Raw genomic sequence first — 21,804 nt, forward strand, 5'->3', positions numbered from 1 at the left:
AATAGCGCCATCTAGAATATTTAGTATATATTAGGCGATAACGTGCTCTCTATAGATAGTCATCTTATGTGTCCTCTATGAATATATATTACACTTTGTTTCTTTATAATACATGACTCAATACATTTACAGCTTTATGATGTTTATTAATCAGCTGTTAATATAAATGAATGTCCAACCTCACAGTGGACAAAGGTGGAAGTGTCCTCCATGATGGTATAGGGTGAAGTGATGCAAGTATATAGTCAGTGGGGGTTCAGGATGACCTGTATTCCCCAGGGTTCCTTGTTATGAGGAAGGGACCCGGCTGTGTGCCATCAATAGTTAATGATCCTCTGTATGGCTATGTGCCATCAATAGTTAATGATCCTCTGTATGGCTGTGGGCCATTAACAGGTAATAACCCTCTGTCTGTGTGCCATCCACAGGTAAAGACCCTCTGGCTATGGCCATCAACAGGTAACGATTCTCCGGCTGTGGGCCATCAACAGGTCATCACCCTCCGGCTGTGTGCCATCGATAGGTCTTCACCCTCCGGCTGTCGGCCATCACTAAGGGAATGACCCTTCGGCTGTGTGCCATCAACAGGTAATGATCCTCCAGTTGTGTGCCATCAACGGGTAATGATCCTCCGGCTGTGGGCCATCAACAGGTCATCACTCTCCAGCATTTAGGCTTCTCGACGTCCGTAAGATGTAATCCTCGAGTTTCCTAATGGTAAAGAATAGAAAAAAATGACCGATTATTATGGATATTCTTGAAAATATTGTCAAAGTAGAAGATTAAAATAATGACTCAAAAAACTGCGTTCATCTACCCAATATCCTAAACTAAATAATATAAGCAGTAAATATCAGTAAAGGGGTAAGGAGAGGCCGTATTATCCATCTATCATTGGCTCTACCTTGCCTTGGAGGTTGGCACCCTAAAAGACTAAGGTGGGAACCCTTTCCTCGAAGGCTCACACTAATGGGCCGAATTAGACCCTAGAAGCACAAATGTGCTAACTCTGTAATAAAAAGGATCCCTAGATGGATAATATCGATAGTATATATAGGGATTGATGTAAAGCTAATAAAAATACAACATTCAAATCAGTAGAAAAATCACTACCCCCAGCACAGGTCTCTTCACATCTACCTGTAACCATATTAGATAAGAAATAGAGGACAATATCCATAGTCAGTTATCAACAATTGGCATAGGACATCCCACCAGAGACATAATAATATCTAGTAGATTATAGATGCCAGCATTGATATATCAAAAATAGATTTTACCACCAAGTGTATAGTATGCCAAACAAAGGTACATAGTATGCGAAACTCGACACGTTTCCCTAAAATTGGTTCATCAGGAGCACATACTAGTGATATTTAACAAAGCGTATATAGGTGCTCCATATGATAAGGTGCTAAAGTGCAAATGTGTGAAGAAATATCCATTAGATTTCAGGTGCGATGCTGCATTGTAGGTAGCAAGATGGTGCCCACCAGACTGCATGTATGGGACTAACCTGTGATGAAGACACGAGCAATGAGAAAGTTCAATCATTTGCCTTCTCCTCAGTCTTCCTCGCCTCTAAGGCATCTAAGGAAACATCTTCTCCTCTTGATTTTTGGTTGAGGTGTTGTAGGCATTCTAGGCTCTGGCATTCTACGCTCTGGCATTATGGGTTCTGGTTCTTTAGGTTCAGGCGCTTTGAGTTCTGGACTTCTGGGTTGTTGTTGTTTTCGCTGAACAATCAGAAACCTCTCTTTATGCTCTGTGGAAGCTCGAGCTTTTCTTCCTTTGTTGTTATGAGGTATAGGTCTGACCCAGACAATCTTACTGAACCCCACTTTACAGTTGCGTCTAGGAACCTTGTTCGCATCCTGCGGTGCAGAAGCCATTGATTTACCAGAACATTTGCCATTGAGCAGAACAGGTGTTCTCCCGGGTTCTTGCTCCTGAATCTGCTGGATACAAATTGGCTCCTTTAAAGCAGTTTGTTCCTCCAGAATGTATTTATCAGGAGTTGGTTTTGTAGTTGTTTCACCAGGTGCAGACTTTGCCCTCTTGCTTAGGACAAACCTTAAGGCCGAATGCTCTAGAATAGTCAGTAATGACATCACTGCAACAAAGACTGCCCCACGGAAGATCCATAGAGGAAGTTTGATGTCATCATGGGTGGTTTTCATGGGATCCACTGGTAGTTGGTCGTCCTGTAATTAAAAAAAAATAAATAAACTTTAATAGAGTCTTGTATATTTATAAAGCACAGAAATGATAGGATGATACTCCTCTCCAGTGGTCTCTCTGCACCAAGCTTTGGCCAATGAGATACAAGAAACGTGGGCAGAGCTTGGGAATTTACCCCTGGTTGACATCACATTGCCATCTGCGACATCATTACACAGTTCTATTCATCGTGTCACTGTCTGATACTTTGGACCCAATAACAAATATCTAAAAGAAATCCATAGTGACCAATTATGGGGCAGCTTCTATTTTTGAAGAGCAGTAGGTACAACATCTTTAGATCTTTTAAATGGAAAGTGTCACTAAAATTTATTTTTCAAAACTTGAAAAACTGTAAATGATCAATATATGTTTTTTTAATATTTAAAAATGTTGGAATGGCATAAAAGATGAAAAATTATTTTAACAGTTTTGATATTTTCATACAGTAAACACTAGGGGAGCAGCTACTGATATTTGCTATGCTAGCTTGCTTTATGACTGCAGTAAAGGTGGGCGGGATCTGGTCACATGATGTGATGACTCCTCCCCTCCCGGGTGTTTGTATATAGGATAATGTAGATTATAATTTAGGATTACAGTGCGGAGAGATTACTGGTGACTGCAAAGTGATATATGGGGGACAACACCAAAATCATTAATCACTACAGGAACAAAGGAGGAATGTGGGAGTCAGAGGGGTCTCCCCACACTTATATCCCCTCCTGCCTCCAATTCCTAAGCCATAACCCCTCATTCCAGCAGGTAAATTCCCCTCTCCATCCCCTTCTCCTGCCGCAGCTGATCCTAAGCGTCCACCATTTGTAATAATAGAGGTACTCACCAGCATCCTATGGTAAGTCACGGGGTAAAATAGGGTACAGCACAGAAACAATATAATAATCCTCATTGTCTCCAGGGAGTATCTCACCACCAAGATATGGAAAATGAGATATGAGCTCCAGGTGGCTGGAACCCCCTTCTATACCTGAGGGTGACATCACAATGCCCTCTGTGACATCATCACTCACAACATTCCATCACATGACATCTCCCAGCACAGCATCATGTGACCCGGCATCAATAGAAACTATCTCTGTTGCCTATAGCAACCATTCAAAACTAAGTTTAAACTTTCCCAACCGCTACAGGCGACTGTGACGGCAGATTATTATTGTGGACGGTGGTGATAGATCTGCCCCAATGTGCGGAACATCTACATAATGCGACATGTAGCCAAATAAACTGATGAATTAAAAAGACGATTCTTATTGAGGTTATCCGCATAAGATTCTTAACCCCTTTACCCCCAAGGGTGGTTTGCACGTTCATGACCGGGCCAATTTTTACAATTCTGACCACTGTCCCTTTATGAGGTCATAACTCTGGAACGCTTCCATGGATCCCTGTGATTCTGACACTGTTTTCTCATGATGTATTGTACTTCATGATAGTGGTAAAATTTCATTCATATAACTTGCGTTTATTTGTGAAAAAAACAGAAATTTAGCGAAAATTTTGAAAATTTCGCAATTTTCCAACTTTGAATTTTTATTTCCTTAAATCACAGAGATACGGCACACAAAAAAACTAAACAAATAACATTTCCCATAAGTTTACTTTACATCAGCACAATTTTGGAACCAAATTTTTTTTTGGTTAGAAAGTTATAAGGGTTAAAGTTGACCAGCGATTTCTCATTTTTCCAACACCATTTTATTTTTACGGACCACATCACATTTGAAGCCACTTTGAGGGGTCTATATGATAGAAAATATCCAAAAGTGATACCATTCTAAAAACTGCACCCCTCAAGGTGCTCAAAACCACATTCAAGATGTTTATTAACCCTTTAGGTGCTTCACAGGAATTTTTTGAATGTTTTAAAAAAAATGAACATTTAACTTTTTTTCACAAAAAAATTACTTCAGGTCCAATTTTTTTTATCTTACCAGGGGAAACAGGAGAAATTGGACTGCAAAAGTTATTGTGCTATTTGTCATGAGTACGCTGTTACCTGAATTGTGGGGGGAACCACTGTTGAAGGAAGGAGCACCTTTTGACTTTTTCAGTGCAAAATTGCCTGGAATTCAGATCGGACACCATGTCATGTTTGGAGAGCCCCTGATGTGCCTAAACAGTGGAAACCCACCACAAGTGACCCCATTTTGGATACTAGACCCCCCAAGGAACTTATCTAGGTGTATAGTGAGCACTTTGAACCCCCAAGGACTTCACAGAAGTTTATAACGTACAGCCATAAAATTAAAAAATCATATTTTTTCCTTCGCCTCATTGGGGGACACAGATACTGTGGTTGTATGCTTCTGCCGCTAGGAGGCTGACAATAAGTGAAAAAAAAAGGTTAGCTCCTCCTCCGCTGTATACACCCTCTTCCCTTTTGCGGGCGGAAATCAGTTTTTTGCTTAGTGTCCATGGAGGCACACGTATGGTTTTTCTCCAGAGTTTTTTCGTCTTTTTCCCATGAAGATGAGACAGGGGCAACGGATCCTATTGAAAGGGTCCGATTTCCCCAAACCAACAACAGGCGAGCACATGCGAGTGTCCCTCCACGTATCCTATCCCACGTCGTGGGACACAATGCCGGACTTAGCCCTGACCATCCCTAGGCATTGAAACCATGGGTTGTACAGAGGCACAAAACTAGTCCGTGCGGCCCCCACTGCTCCACCAATGCTTAGACTGCGGTGCTGCAAGGTGGCGGACGGTCCCTCTCCTCACCCCCTGAAGGGGTTAGATGGAGGTAGGGTGCCTGCACCGACCTATTTTTTATCGAGGCTCCCTCACATACCTGCGCTCAGGCTGAGGAGGATCATCGGTGAGGAGAGGGTCTGGGAGGGCTCCTGCAAAGATTTGAGGGCTGGAGTCCCCAGCCGGTGGAAGCCAACGGCCATGCAAGGCAAGAGTGGCTGGATCCGTCAGGCGGCGCCGCGCCGGTTAGTAGCGCCATGTTTTGTCAGCGCCGTGGAAGCGCCCCCCGGTCGGATAAAAATTAAGGCCGCGGCTTGAGCCACAGCTAGGCCACGGCCGGAAGTCCCGCCTCTGGGCCGCGCGTCATTTCCGGCGGCCCGTCCCGCACTGGGCAGCGGCGAAGAAATTTAGGCCCTGGCTTCGGAGCGCGGCTAGGCCGCAGAACGGAAGTTCCGCCCCTAAAGCGGTTTTACATGCTGGTGACTAATTTCCACAGCTGGTGGTGTGCGATTTGAAGGTGGAAGCGTCCAGGACGGGGAGGCGCAGGACTGGGGTAAGTTCTGCCCGAGAGGCCACTCTCCTCCTCCACGGTGTCGCCCAGTCTATCCGGTGCTTTGGCATCTGTAAGCTCTGCTTCTCGCTCCCCGTCACCAATGGTTGATAGCGAGCAGACCTCAGATTGCGACTCAAATGAGCCCCTTGACCTGGATACTCCGGGGTCACGTGAAACAGTGGACAGCCTCAAAGAAGCCATCAATCAGACCCTGGGGATTGAGGATGATCTCACAGCGGCTACGGTGCATAAAGTGGCATTTAAGCGAGTGAAGCGCCCGCACAGAATTTTTTCTTCTCAACCGGAGTTTGAAGACATAGTGCAGCGGCACAGAGAACATCTAGACAGGCATTTCTCGGGTCAAAAAGCACTCGAAACAAGGTATCCGTTTGCGTCGGACCTCCATAAGAAATGGATGGAATCCCCAATGGTGGATCCTCCGGTTTCGCGCCTAGCCACTAAGACCCTGCTATCCGTCCCTAGTGTTTCATTGATTAAGGATCCCACAGATCGCATTATAGAGAGCTTAGCTCGCTCAGTATATGAGGCGTCAGGGTCAGCACTCGCTCCCTCGTTCGCAGCAACTTGGGTAGCCAATGCTATGATATCATGGTCAAAAACATTAAACAAGGTTGCGCAGGAGACTTTTCTCTTCTCTATTGTTTTATCTGCATCCCGGGATCTGCAGTGGCCAAAACTTCCTTAACTCGTTGTGACCCTTCACAACCACATCAGGTGAGTGGATTACCTTTGTTAATCATGCTGGTGTCCCTCTTTTACCGCCTTAGTGCGCTCCCCCTCTTTTTATTTTTTGCGATTCTACTTCTAAGAAGTCCTTGGCTTCCCTGCCTTATCAGTGCGGCCTCCTATTTGGGGAGAAGTTGGATCAACTTATCTCCGACTCCACAGGAGGGAAGAGCGGATTTCTCCCTCAACAAAAGGTTAAAATGTTTTTCGTCACTCGTTTCAGGCACGTTTTCGGGCCTTTCGCAACACCGGGTGGACTACAGCGGCCAATTCCGCCGCCTCAGCCTGCCCCAACCAGGATAGGGAGCGGCATGTCTCATATAGAGCCAACCCATTGGGGAGAATGCGTACTCAGCAACCCAGATCGAGGGGATCCAGATCCCAAAGATCGTCTGCCAAATGACTCGAGGCCTTTACCAGATGACACCAGCAAGGTGGGTGGCCGCCTACTCTGGTTTCACCACGTCTGGTTCAATGTTGCTTACGACGCATGGGTAAAGGAATTGGTGGCCTCAGGTTACAAAATAGAATTTGTCTGGTACCCTACAAGACGGTTTTTTCTTTCCCGGCTTCCCAGGGTGGATTCCCAGGCAAGGGCTCTATTGGGAGCCATCAAATCGCTCCAGCACAACGGAGTCATTGTTCCGGTGCCAGAACACGAAAGGGCTCAGGGGTTCTATTCCAACCTTTTTGCGGTTCCCAAAAAGGACGGGTCTGTCAGGCCTGTTTTGGACCTAAAGCTTCTGAACAAATTCATCAGGATCAGACATTTGCAGATGGAGTCTCTCCGTTCAGTCTTATCGGCCATGGAGCAGGGAGAATACTTTGCCTCAATAGACATCCAAGACGCATATCTGCATATTCCCATTTTTCCTCCTCATCAGAGGTTTCTACGCTTCACCATCAGCGATCAACATTTTCAGTTCGTAGCGCTAGCCACAGCCCCCAGAGTTTTCACAAAGGTTATGGCAGTTGTCATGGTCATACTGCATTCTCAAGGCATAGTCGCCTTGCCTTATCTAGATGACCTCTTGGTCAAGGCCCGTCAATACGAGCATGCAAGGAATATGTCAACATTACGCTAGATCATCATCACTTGCCGAGGGTTGGTAATTCTTCCTCAGGAAAAGGCGCTAGCTCTCCGGCAGGAAGTCCGGACACTTTGCCAGCCAGTCCCTCATACTATCCGATCCGGGATGAGGATTCTAGGGAAAATGGTGGCAGCAATGGAAGGGATACCATTCGCCCAGTTCCATCTTCGCCCCCTGCAGCGCGCCGTCTTGTCAGCCTGGGACAAGAATCCTTTCCTGCTCGATCGGCGGTGCCGACTGTCCTCTCAAGTCAGGCAGTCGCTCAGATGGTGGATAACCAGTTCCTCTCTGGCCCAGGGGAAACCTTTCCCCCCTGATCATTGGCTGGTAATGACAACCGACGCCAGTCTCTGCGGCTGTGGAGCGGTGTTTCGTTACCATACAACCCAGGGATGGTGGTCGCCACAGGAGGCACGCCTCCCAATCAACTTATTGGAAATACGAGCAATTCGGCTGACTCTGCAGAAGTTTCTTCACTTTCTAGCAGGCCGCCCCGTCCGGATTCAATCGGACAACGCTACGGCGGTGGCTGACATAAATTATCAAGGGGGCACCCGCAGCAGAGCAACCATGCGCGAGGTGGGGTACGTTCTTCAGTGGGCCGAAGCAAACCACTCGGTGATTTCGGCTGTCCACATCCCGGGCATGGAAAATTGGGCGGCAGACTTTCTCAGCCGGCAGGATCTTGCATCCGGAGAGTGGGCTCTACATCCCAAAGTTTTTCAGTAGATTTATCAGCTGTGGGGATCCCCGGATGTGGACCTGATGGCGTCCAAAGTGAACTCCAAGGTGCCCACATATGTCGCTCGAGCCAGGGACCCGCAGGCAATCGCTGTGGACACGTTGGTTCTGCCATGGAACCAGTTTCGCCTCCCATATCTATTTCCCCCGCTGCTACTACTCCCGAGGGACATCAAGAAGATCAAGACGGAAGGGGTTCCGGCGATTCTGCTGGGCCCAGACTGGCCCCATCGAGCGTGGTACTTAGATCTAATGCAGCTGCTCGCCGACGTTCCTTGGCACCTGCCAGAGCGCCTAGATCTACTTTCTCAAGGGCCGATTTGCCACCCGAACTCAGGGGCCCTGTGTTTGACGGCATGGCCGTTGAATCTTGGATTCTAACCCAGGCAGCGTTCAGGAGCAAGGTGGTCGCTACAATGATTAGTGCCCGGAAGTCTGCTTCAGCACGAATTTACCACCACACCTGGAAGGTGTTCTTTGCTTGTTGTCGAAGCCGCGGTGTTTCTCCTCTGAGATTCTGAATCCCCAACATTTTGGCCTTTCTCCAGTCGGGCCTAGACTCGGGCTTAGCCCCAAGGTCCCTCAGGAGACAAATATTTACCTTATCCGTCCTGTTCCAGTGCAGAATTGCTACCAATCTGCAGGTGAAAACTTTCGTCCAGAGAGTCTCCCACTTGGTACCTCCCTATAAGGCGCCTATGGACGCTTGAGACCTTAACCTGGTCCTAAGTGTTCTGCAGGAAGCTCCATTTGAACTGCTTCAGGATATCTCCTTGAGGTACCTTTCCTGGAAAGTGGTGTTCCTAGTGGCCATCACTTCTATCAGGCGAGTTTCATAACTGGCAGCCCTATCCTGCCAAGCACCGTTCCTCACTTTCCATAAGGATAAGGTGGTGCTCAGACCAGCCCATCCTTTTCGTCCAAAAGTCGTGTTCTCTTTTCACATTAATGAAGATGTCTTGCCGTCATTTTGTCCAGCACCGGTGCACCGTGTGAAAAAGGCTCTTCACACGTTAGACCTGGTAAGAGCCCTCCGGAGGTATGTGTCGAGGACGGCAGCCTTTCGTCAGACGGACACGCTGTTCGTGCTCCCCGAAGGGCGCAAGAAGGGACTCACTGCCTCAAAGTTGACCATAGCCAGATGGATTCGTTTGACTATCAGGAGTCCTACCGCATTAGAGGCACGCCGATTCCAGCAGGGATCAGAGCGCACCAGGCTTCAATGAAACAGGTTTGCAAGGCAGCAACCTGGTCCAGCCTGCACACATTTGCCAAACATTATAATATCCATGCTCAGGCCTCGGCGGATGCGAGCCTGGGTAGAAGGATTCTCCAAGCAACGGTGGCGCACCTTTAAACAAGAGGTGCATGTAGCTTGGATCGGTGAGTCAATCTCCCACCCAGGGACTGCTTTAGGACGTCCCACAGTATCTGTGTCCCCCAATGAGGCGAAGGACAAACGTGAATTTTTGTGATAACTCGCCGTAAAATTCTTTTCTCCGAGACGCTCATTTGGGGACACAGCACCCACCTTATTAGCCAGTTTGCTCTTGTTTTGTTTAATTAATATACATTTACTTATTTGATATAAGGGTGGTGTTGTTATTTGGACATGTTGTACCTCTATTAAGGCTGATTTTGTTGTCCTCCTACTGCTCTGGCACCAAACTGATTTCCGCCCGCAATAGGGGCGAGGGTGTATATGGCGGAGGAGGAGCTAACCTTTTTTTTCACTTGGTGTCAGCCTCCTAGCGGCAGAAGCATACACCCACAGTATCTGTGTCCCCCAATGAGCGTTTCGGAGAAAAAGATTTTACGGTGAGTTATCACAAAAATCCATGTTTTTCCACAAAAATGATCTTTTCACCCCCAATTTTTATTTTCTCAAGGGTAACAGGACCTGAAAAGTTATTGTGCAATTTGTCCTGAGTAGACTGATACCCCATATGTGTGGGTAAGCCACTAATTGGGCGCATTGGCAGAGCTCGGAAGGGTAGCAGCGCCATTTGACTTTTATGGCTGGAATTGAGATCGGACGCCATGTCGCGTTTGGAAAGCCCCTGATGTGCCAAAACCAGTGGAAATCCCCCACAAATTACACCATTTTTCCCCCAAGGAACTTATCTAGATGTGTGGTGAGCACTTTGAATCCTCAAGGGCTTCACTGAAGTTTATAACGCCCGGGCATGAAAATAAAAAAATCATATTTTTTCCACAAACATGATCTTTTAGTCCCCAATTTTTTTATTTTGCTAAGGGTAACAGGAGAAATTGGACCACAAAAGTTGTCCAATTTGTCTTGACTACACCGATACCCCATATGTGGGAGAAAACTACTGTATGGGCACACATCAGGGCTCGGAAGGGAAGTAGTGACGTTTTGGAATGTAGGCTTTGAAGAAATCGTCTACGGGTGTCATGTCACGTTTGGAGAGCCTCTGATGTCCCTAGACTGTTGAAAATCCCCACAAGTGACCTCATTTTGGAAACTAGACCCCCATGGAACTTATCTAGATGTGTGATGAGCACTTTGAACCCCCAAGTGCTTCACAGAAATTTATAACGCCCGGGCGTGAAAATAAACAAATCATATTTTTTCCACAAAAAATGATATTTTTGCCCCCAATTTTTTATTTTCCTAAGGGTAACAGGAGAAATTGGACCCCAAAAGTTGTTTTGCAATTTGTCCTGAGTAGGTTGATACCCCATATGTGGGAGTAAAACACTGTTTGGGCGCATGGCAGAGCTTGGAAGGGAAGGAGCACCGTTTGACTTTTTCAACGCAGAATTGGCTGGAATTGAGATGAGATGCCATGTTGCATTTGGAGAGCACCAGATGTGCGCAAACAGTGGAAACCCTCAAATTCTAACTCAACACTAACCTCAGCACACCCCTAACCCTAATCTCAGCCCTAACCCTAACCCCAGCGTGAAAATGGAAATCAAAAAATATATATTTTTTAATTTTATTATTTTTCCCTAACTAAAGGGGTGATAACGGGGGGTTTGATTTACTATTTATGGAGGGTTTTTCTGTTTGGCAGCTGTCACACGCTAAAACACGCTTTTTATTGTAAAAAGTTTTTGCATCACCACATTTTGAGAGCTATAATTTTTCCATATTTTGATCCACCGAGTCTTTTGAGGTCTTATTTTTTGCGGGACGAGTTGATGTTTTTATTGGTACCATTTTCGGGCACGTGACATTTTTTGATCGCTTTTTATTCCGATTTTTGGGACGCAGAATGAACAAAAGCCAGTATTTCATGAATTTCTTTTGGGGGGTGCGTTTACACCATTCCACTTCCGGTAAAATTTATAAAGCGGTTTTATCTTCGGGTCAGTACGATTACAGCGATACCTCATTTATGTCGTTTTTTTATGTTTTGTCACTTTTATGCAATGAAAACAATTTTATAAAAAAAATAATTATTTCGCCTCGTTAGGGGACACAGATACTGTGGGTGTATGCTACCGCCATCTGGATGCTGACACTAGGCAAACAACACAAGGTTAGCTCCTCCCCCGCCGCATACACCCTCACCCTGATTGCGGGCGGAAATCAGTTTTTTTGTTTAGTGTCTATGGAGGCACACGTCTGGTCTTTTTTCTCCAGACTTTTTTTCCATGAAGATTAGACAGGGGCAACGGATCCTATTGAAAGGGTCCGATGTCCCCAAACCATCAACGGGCGAGCACGTGTCGAGTATCCTTTCCCGCACCGTGGGACAAATCTGGGCAGTGTTCCCAGAATTTTTATTTTAGTTTGTTTTTTTCTTTCCTTTATTTTTTCTATGAAGATGAGACAGGGGCAACGGATCCTATTGAAAGGGTCCGATTTCCCCAAACCATCAACGGGCAAGCACGTGCGAGTGGCCCTTCACGTATCCTCTTCCGTGATGTGGGACACGATGACGGACCTAGCCCTGACCACCCCTAGGTATGGAAACCATGGGCTGTACAGCGGCACAAGACGGTCCGAGCGGCCCCCACTGCTCCAACAATGCTAGACGGAGGTGCTGCAAGGCGGCGGACAGTCCCTCTCCTCGGCCCTGGAAGCTGGATGGAGTCAGCTTACCTGCACCGTCCTGGACCCCCCCCCCACCCCTGCCTCCCTGGTGGTTTTTTCATACCTGTTGGCGTCCCGGATGAAGGTACAGGGCGTGGGTGGGCTCTGCGAACTGCGCAGCGCATTCCTGTAGGCTGCGACCGGTAAAGTGGTCGGCTTGCGCTTAAGTGCAGCCTCGTCTGGGGGAGCACACTAGAGACTCAAGGGGTGCCCCCCCTCTTTATATGTAAAAAAAACAAAAAAAAAACGGTGAGACAGAACGCCTGGCAGATGCATTATGGCCGGGAAAGGGAAGGCGCACACTTTCCTCTACGCTGCATGCATCTCCTGTAGGGCTGCGTTCCTGCGAGCGCAGAGCAACAAGTTGTGCGAGGCCTGCGGCTCCGAACGTGCCCAGGAGCCCCCCCGGCAGCGGAGTTCAGGGAGCAAAATCCCCCGAAATGGGCTCTATTATTATCCCAATCTATGGCATCGCTTACAAGGGCGATCAAGTCGCTTCACGCCCCAAATGGAGGCAAGGATAGTGACTCGCTTATCGGGGAGGGGTCCTCGAACTCACAAGAACCTTCGGCCTGCAGGGGCCGCTCTCATGCCAGGAAAGTGGAAAGGAAACGGGCCCACACAAGGTCTCCCCGTCTATCCGGTGCCTTGGCATCCGGGAGTTCAGAATCTCGCTCTCCCTCTCCAATGGTCGGGAGCGGGCACAGTTCGGATTGTGACTCAGACGGAACGCTGGGCCTAGATACCCCGGGGTGTCGAGAGACAGTGGACAGCCTCATTGAAGCTGTCACTCAAACCCTGGGGGTGGAGGATGAGGTTGTCTTGGCGTCGAGCCGTAAAGTGGCCTTTAAGCAGGCCAGGCGACCTCACAGAGTGTTTGGTACTCACCCAGAATTTGAGGACATAGTGCAGCGTCACAGACAACGCCCAGATAGGCGTTTTTCGGGCCAAAAGACTATAGTGGCAAGATATCCATTTGCCCCGGATCTCCGTAATAAATGGACGGAATCACCAGTGGTGGATCCACCAGTGTCGCGCCTGGCCTTGAAGTCTCTATTGTCAGTACCGAGTGGCTCGTCCATTAAGGACCCCACTGATAGGCTCATAGAGAGCTTGGCTCGATCAGTTTTTGAGGCATCGGGGTCAGTGCTCGCCCCCTCGTTTGCGGCGATGTGGGTAGCCAAGGCCATGATGTTATGGTCAGAATGATTGAGTAGGGCCTTGCAGGATAGAGACCTGCCGGCGGAGGTGTCAGAGGTCGCAACTCAGATTGCTATGGCTGGAGACTACTTGATCAATGCTTCCTTGGATGCGGGCAATTGTCCGGCATCTACAGCCGCTAACGCGGTAGCCATTAGGAGAGCCCTTTGGTTAAGATCTTGGTGAGCTGATTCTATCTCTAAGTAGTCTTTGACTTCCTTGCCCTATCAGGGAAGCCACCTGTTCGGGGAGAAGTTGGATCAGCTCAACTCCAACGCAACAGGGGGAAAAAGCAACTTCCTCCCGCAGCAGAAAGTTAAACATCCTTTTTGCCAGGTCCCAGCACGGTTTCGGACCATTCGCAACACTGGATTGGCGACGGCCGCCAGTTCGGCCGGCCCAAGTCACTCCAACCAAGATAGGGAGCGACAGGTCCCATATAGACCCAATCCATTGGGGAGGATGCACGCGCGCCAGCCCAGGTCGAGAGGAACCAGGCCTCAGAAATCCTCAGCCAAATGACTCGTAGTATGTTGTAGGCAACATCAGCAGGGTAGGCGGCCGCCTGCTTTTCTTTCGCCATGTCTGGGTCGACGTAGCACATGACTCATGGGTGGCGGAACTGGTGTCTTCCGGGTACAAGATAGAGTTTATCAGGTACCCCCCAAGACGGTTTTTTCTGTCCCAACTTCCCAAGGTGAATTCCCGGGCAAAGGCGTTGCTGGGGGCCATCGATTCACTCCAGTACAACGGGGTTATAGTTCCCATACCAGAGCACGAGAGGGCTCAGGGTTTTTATTCCAAACTGTTCGCAGTCCCCAAAAAGCACGGGATGGTCAGGCCGGTTTTGGACCTGAAGCTCCTGAACAGATTCATCAGGGTCAAACATTTCAGGATGGAGTCTCTCCGTTCAGTTATCTCGGCCATGGTGCAGGGAGAGTACTTAGCCTTGGTCGACATCTATAGTAATGGAGGCCCCGCCCCTCAGTGACATCATTCCCTCACAAAAATCCCTCCGCTCAATATGCCACAGACCTGAACGGCTGCACCGCGCCCGCTTCTCTCTGTACGTTCGGTCAGGTGATGGCACCTACGCGATGACATCACTGCGTATCCACTAATGGCCGTTTCCAGAACATCAGAGTTGTGCAGGGGATCGTCAGTGAGAGAAGTAGGAAAGAGTGGGGGGAGGGGGCCTGAGCTCTGGGGAGGCGGGGCCTGAGCTCTGGGGAGGCGGGGACTGAGCCCAGGGGCTGTTGCTAGGCACTTAAATGCGGAGTCTGAGCCCAGCGGTGTCACTAGTCAGTTGCATCTGAGGCCTGAGCCCCAGATCATGAGTGCACTGGATCACTAGTTAGCTCTCTTTTCTATGTTTTGCAGACACCCTGGGATTCCCTGACAGCCCTGCGTGGTGCGGCTGTGATCACCTTGTAGTTCCTCCTCCTCTCGCTTGTGGCCATTAGTTACAAGAGAGGAATCCATTCATGTGCAGTCAGGAGGAGGTGAGGGGACAGGGAGCAAGACCAAGTCTGTGGAGGACAACAAGCTGCCAGCCCTGAGGAGAGGAGGGACGTGCAGCCCCCCATCTGTGGCTGCTGTTCTCATATAGGAGCCCCCATGTAATGTCTCCAGCAGCTCAGCAGTCGGGACAAGGTAGAGAGGAAGGGGCTTTATCAGGGACAGTGTATGGCTGACAGGGGGTCTCCTGTGTGTACAGCCCACCAGCTGGTGATCTGCAACATCAGGCCTCCATTACTGCCACTGGATACACCAAGAAGTGAGTCTATGTATGCCATGTGTATGAATAATCTGTATGTGTGCAGGTATCATGTCTGTGTGATGGTGTGCCCCCTGTGTGTATGATGTCTGTGTGACGGTGTGCCCCCTGTGTGTATGATGTCCGTGTGATGGTGTGCCTCCTGTGTGTATGATGTCCGTGTGACGGTGTGCCGCTGTGTGTATGATGTCCGTGTGATGGTGTGCCCCCTGTGTGTATGATGTCCGCGTGATGGTGTGACCCCTGTGTGTATGATGTCCGTGTGATGGTGTGCCCCGTGTGTCTGATGTCCGTGTGATGGTGTGCCTCCTGTGTGTATGATGTCCGTGTGATGGTGTGCCCCCTGTGTGTATATGATGTCTGTGTGATGGTGTGCTCCCGCGTGATGGTGTGCCCCCTGTGAGTATGATGTCCGTGTGATGGTGTGCCCCCTGTGTGTTTGATATCCAGGTGATGGTGTGCCCCCTGTGTATATGATGTCCATGTGATAGTGTGCCCCCTGTGTGTATGATGTCCGTTTGATGGTGTGCCCTCGTGTGTATGATGTCCGTGTGATGGTGTGTCCCCTGTGGGTATGATGTCCGTGTGATGGTGTGCCCCCTGTGTACATGATGTCCGTGTGATGGTGTGCCCCCTGTGTGTATGATGTCTGTGTGATGGTGTGCCCTCGTGTGTATGATGTCCGTGTGATGGTGTGCCCCCCTGTGTATATGATGTCTGTGTGATCGTGTGCCCCCCTGTGTGTATGATGTCTGTGTGATGGTTTGCCCCCTGTGTGTATCATGTCCGTGTGATGGTGTGCCCCCTGTGTGTATGATGTCTGTGTGGTAGTGTGTCCCCTATTACTGTGTTTTCTATGGTGTTACATAGGACTGCAGGTTACATCTACCTTATCTCCACTCATAGTTATCACTGTGTTATCTGTGGTGTTAAATGAGACTGCAGTTGACATCTACTACATTATCTGTACTCAGTTAACACTGTTATTGCGAAGGGTTAATACTAAAATCAGAGCTGAAGTTTCATTTTGTCCATTCTCTGAAGGTTTCGTTTCTTCATTTTTGTTGCTGTAAGATACATTTTTGTAATTAGCATGGGCTGTCATGAAACCAGGCTGTTCTCATCAGGTGCAAAGATAAGGGAGGCGGGGGTGTAAAACTCTGAAGAATATGCCACTATACTACTTTCTATGACGGACATATATGTAGTTTCCGGTTTTCTTGCAATATTATTGGCTTATAAAGTGAAATGATGCTATTGGTACTTGAGAACCTTGCATAATTAAGCAAAAGATTATAAAAGATGTGACTAAAATAAAGGGGCTTAGTGATCTGCCTGGATCCTCCCGTACAGAGACCCGGGCCGTCTCCGTGTGGTCATTTGAGTTGCTAGCAACACTGTGGAATAATTTGGAAATCACTGGATCAACCGTGAAGGGTTAATTTAGCCCTCCCAAAATAGCTACCCCGACATCTTTGGTGTTACACGTGACTGCAGGTGACATATTAAATTATCTGTGATTATAGAGTTATCACTGTGTTAGCTGCAGAGTTATATAGGACTGCAGATGACATCTATTACATTATCGGTACTCACAGTTATCACTGTGTTTTATGTGGTGTTACATAGGACTGCAGGTGGCATCTGCTACATTATCTGTTGTCAGAGTTACACTGTGTTATCTGCGGAGTGACATCTACAGTATTTGCACTCAGAGAGTAATCACTGTGTTCTTTGTGGTGTTAAATAGGACTGCAGGTGAAATCTTCTAAATTATCTGTGATCATAGAGTTATCACTGTTATCTGTGGTGTTACATGGGACTGCAGGTGAGATCTACTAAATTATCTGTGATCATAGAGTTATCACTGTGTTATCTGTGGTGTTACATAGGACTGCAGGTGACATCTACTACAGACTGCAGAGACCCGTGTGTTGTAACCAGTGCCTTCCCGCCCCCCCACCAATCCCGTAATAACAAAAACACCAACAGGCCTGGATGGGTTGAACAGGTCGGTCACAGTTTATTAAATTTTATAAGCAGAGAGGCAAGTACAAATTTGCAACGGACTCAACGCTGAAAGCCCTGTCACCGACGGTGGCAAGAAGCCGATGAGCGGTTACGAACCTTTGCCCCCCTCTACACTACCGCCACAGAGGATCATGTGTATGACCTACACAGGACTCCGACCCCCACACCACATCATTAGGGCCTGTTCAACACCATCCTGTGAATTAGTTAAAAATGTATCGAGCCCGATATCTGTGAGATGAACGCCGTCCGGTCTTAGTAAATTTGAATTGTCTTTGTGAAGCTCATGGTGGCTACCTCGATGCCATATTTTTCTTGACGAATTTTGCCATCTTTGTGTTGCTCTTTTCCTTGATTTGTCAATGGCTTTAGGATCTCTAGCTCCATACTAGACCGCTCGTGGTATTATCTCCGACCACACCACCACCATATCCGGCAATAAGCAGGCAAAAACGCTCTGTCTGTTGACATCACTGTGTAGAGCTCGGCCAATTTTTTTTTTTTAATTTTTGCCCAAGTCATTACCGCCGGCGTGCAACACCAGAACCACCGGCCTTTGGCCGTCTTAGTGATTTTAGCCATCTCCGTGAAGATTTGCTGCCGCCGCAGCCCTCTGATGCCTCATTGATGACTCTGCAGATTGACCTTTAGTTCCGGGAGCCCACAAATTTTTTTTTTTTTATTAATGCCTGGGCGCAGTTTGGCCCTTTTGCACGCCTAATAAACAAAAGAATGTCTCACTACCGAAACTGTGTGTTTACGGCCGCCTGTAAGAGACAAGATATGTTAGAGCAGGTCTGGTCTTATATTTTGCAAAAACATGCGGATTCCTAACGGCCCAATCTCTGTGCTTCGACTTCCGATACACTGGACTTCGCTGCTTCGGTGGCCGCCCCTATTCTGAAAGTATGTGTCCCGTATTCCTTTGGGTTAACGTCAGCTGGGACCCGTCAGTGTGTGAGAGAATCTCCTCGGGTGTCTTATAACTCTATAGAGTCCAGGTATTTTCACTGGGCATATAGGGTTGTCTAACGCCTTAACCAAGACCCACATCCCTCTACCGGTGGGATTGCATTTAGATTTCCGCCCCCTAATGCTCAAAGCATCGCTGAATATGAGGAGATCTTTGTTGATTAGCCCGCCTACCGATACTGATTTTGACTGCGGCACCAGTTTGCTACTGCGAGGTGCCGCGAAGAATGCGACTGTGAACGCTGTAGATATTAGGGATTAGATAAAATGTATTGAGTATGATATCCGATTGGGGTTAACTCGTATTGTGACTTGCACACTGTTATAGAGATTGCGATAATGTGATGCAACAGACGAAGAAAACGGGGCGACGACATTCTTGACTAGGTTGCAGCCATATCCAACCTTTAACGGCTTGCTTGATGAAAAAATATGTAGTTACGTCGTCCCACCCCAAAAGCTGGAAGAAAAAGCCTATTCCCACTAAATTTCGTTGCACTAATGTACCCGAAGCGCCTCTATGCTTGAGCCGATTCAGGAGTTCTACTAACCTGCCGCATCTCAGCCGATCGCGCGGATCAACTGGTCTTCATTTAATTAACGAGCACCATTCTTCCCATGCCTTACCATAAACCTTCCGGGTAGCCGATGTCACTGAGGCGCAGATTAGAGGCATCAGTGATAGGCCACCATGTCCCAAAGGTAGGGAGGACGCTGTAGGCCGATGGCTGTGCATTGAGGAGGAAGACTTTGAAGGCCTGCTAATCGGAAGATAACAGAGAGTTCACCATCTTATCATCCACAATAGACGTAACTCTGGCGTGGCACCAGATGTTGTGTCTAAGGCATAAGAGCACTAGGCGGCGCAACAGCGGGAGAACAGGCGGAGAAGAAGAGGACATGCTGTTTAAGCTTTTTGCGGTTACCGGGTGTTAGGTTAATGAATCTGATGTTAGCATATTTAATTGGGGACCGCACCATTGGTCCTTGTAGATTGCGACAAAGCCATTTGATAAATCTCCGACAACCTGCTAGACACAAAGCTTTCCTTGGCGTTTCCTTCGGCACGACACATGTGTGCCCGTTGTAGAATTCTAAGAATGTTCTCCGGTATAGCAAAAACCGCCTTCATGGAGCTGTAGAGTCTAATTTTGTGGCCCGGCTGGGCAATGCCCTTTGATGTTGATGATAAATGCGCAAAAAGGCTGTGCCCACTGGCATTATGCGGCAAGTAAAATTGAGCAACTTAGTAGAGACTGCTTCTGCTGAAGGGTGTTTGTTTTGTTTTTTTTTAATTTATCTGCTGGTAAGCGAGAAAAAAACATTTTATTGCTATCTATTTTGATGCCGAGTAAAGGGAGCAGGTTGCACGGACTGTTTTTTTTTTTTTGGTGATAGGGACCACCAATTTGCCTAGGTAATATCTCGGGGAATTCGGGTGCCGATTTTCGATTTTTTGGCGCCCCCGGATTTTAGATTATTTGACTTAATTTGAAGGGGATAAAAAGCCGTATTTAAAACTGTGATATGGTTGCTGGGCAGCGTCTTTATCGGGAAAAAGGCTTAGCCTGGGGCCTATGGCAGTTACACCCACCTGGATTATGCCCAGTAATCGCTGCGTTTGCTTTGGGGGTACCCTTGATGGAGAGCGGCCCCCTTTGCTGTTTGAGCAGAGGGTAATAAGTGGTTGAATGTGGTTGTAAGGGCTTAGCCAGGGGCCCATACATAAATGGCTCGTTAGGCTTCAATTCATTATTGATTTTGCTTCTGTAATGGATGCCTCGTTCGGCACTGAAACACTCTTGATTGTGTTGAATCATTATTGATTTTGTTTTCGTAGTAGATGCCTTTTCCGGCATTGATTCATTATCAATTTTGCAACATTCACCAATGTGTGTCACAGGAGGAGTGATACCCGAAACTAGTGTAACTCCGTCTCCTGGACCCATATTCCACTTTTATATGTCAGACCCATACTCCGCTGTCCGCTGGGTCCACCCCAGGGATTCTTATTCCAGCATTCACTGAGTCCACTTTGGGATGCTTATATAGTTTGGTGTACCCATTTTTGATAGTCAAGTGCTATACTTGCTTGGCTGCTCCGCTGTCCAACCACAGGGGCTCTAACTAAGTTCAAAGGGGGGTTAAAAACCTGTATTCAAAACCATAATATAACTGCTGAGTAGTTTGTAAGCGCTCCGTTTGCCTGGAGGGTACACCATGATGTAGGGTGTCCATGTCTGCAGGATGAACCTTCATGTTTATATTAACTAGACACGTTAAAACGGCAGTTGTCAGGAACACCACACTGCACTTGCTCACTGAGCCAGTGCGCGTGTCCTGAGTACAAAGACTGTGCACAAAGATACCTGCGGAACGGGGTCTCCGTGGTGACGATGCATGGTCCAAGCTCACAGGACCTGAAGCACGTGACTGCTGGGGGCGTGGCCTCAGCTCCGCAGAGCCAGGAGCTGCAGGGAAACTCCTAGAAAGGTAACTATGGGCAATGTTACCAAGGGACAGAGACAGAAACCAGATCAAGCCAGGTCAAAGCACGAGATAGCAATACAGTACCAAAGGGTTAGACAGAATGGATAGTCAGGATGTAGCAATAGATCAGAAAACCAGAACGGGCAATAGACGGTACAATAGGGACAAACTGTAACGGAGTAACGATAGCCAAGCCAGGAGGTCAGAACCAGAAAAAACGATAGTACAAAAACGAGAGACGGAGTACAGAGAGGGAACGGACCGGGTCATACACGGGAATCAAAAAAGCAACACAGAATACACGCACACCAGGGGTCAGACACACCAGAACAACAGTTTAGCTGACAGAGAAACCTGGTAAAGAGTGAATATAAATACCCCTCCCTGATCCAGAAAGAGGCGACGAACACTTAACCCTGTGAGTGCAGGGCAAGAACCGTGTTCAAACCATGACATCAGTATCCCTAGTTAAATAGTAAGCGGGCCCCTGGTCGCCTGCAACCGTTGAATTCCGGAGTAGTTAGTGGTCGTGTATGAAAAAGGGGGGGGGCTGCTTTTGAGCCATCGTCAGTCGTAAGTAACCATCTGTTGCTTTTACACTCCGGCCTAGATTGGCCTGTAGGGTTAGGCCCCTGCGGAACTGTACATTGTACCACCGCCAGGCGTAACCACCATCGTTGATTCCTGAGTGATTGACAACATTTAGATCGCTGGGATGAGAGCACTCACCACTATTTCCCTCCGGCCGGGTAACTCCAGATTATGGAGGAACTCCGGCTTCTACTGTATCGTTGGTTGAGGTTCGGTGCCTGCCATGGCCAGAAGCCTTGGGGGTGTGGGATAGATCTTCCAGGCTGACAGCCAGTGATGGAGCATGTGGTGTCTGATCTCTGTTGCGTGCCTGAGCCCGAGTGACTCCCGACAGGGTAACTCCGGGGTTATTCGAGTGGTTGGACTGGCTGGTAGCCTTTGGGTGATGATTCCCTCCGGCTGTCAGTCATTGATGGAGCACGTGACCTCTGGTGTCTGTTGTGTGCTTGTGACCGCCTATCGTGACACTTAGATGGGTCGGACAGATCGGAGGACGGGGAACGTCATCTAGCAGAACGAGATCTGTGGCGGCTCCTATGTGATCCTATGTGTGAGGTGGTAGCGTGATGAACGGCTCTTAGAGGGGTAATGGGAATGGTGACGGGATGAG

The sequence above is a fragment of the Dendrobates tinctorius genome, unplaced genomic scaffold, assembly GCF_039654945.1.
Source record: "Dendrobates tinctorius isolate UK_male_01 unplaced genomic scaffold, ASM3965494v1 ptg000099l, whole genome shotgun sequence".
Classification (NCBI taxonomy): Eukaryota; Metazoa; Chordata; class Amphibia; order Anura; family Dendrobatidae; genus Dendrobates; species Dendrobates tinctorius.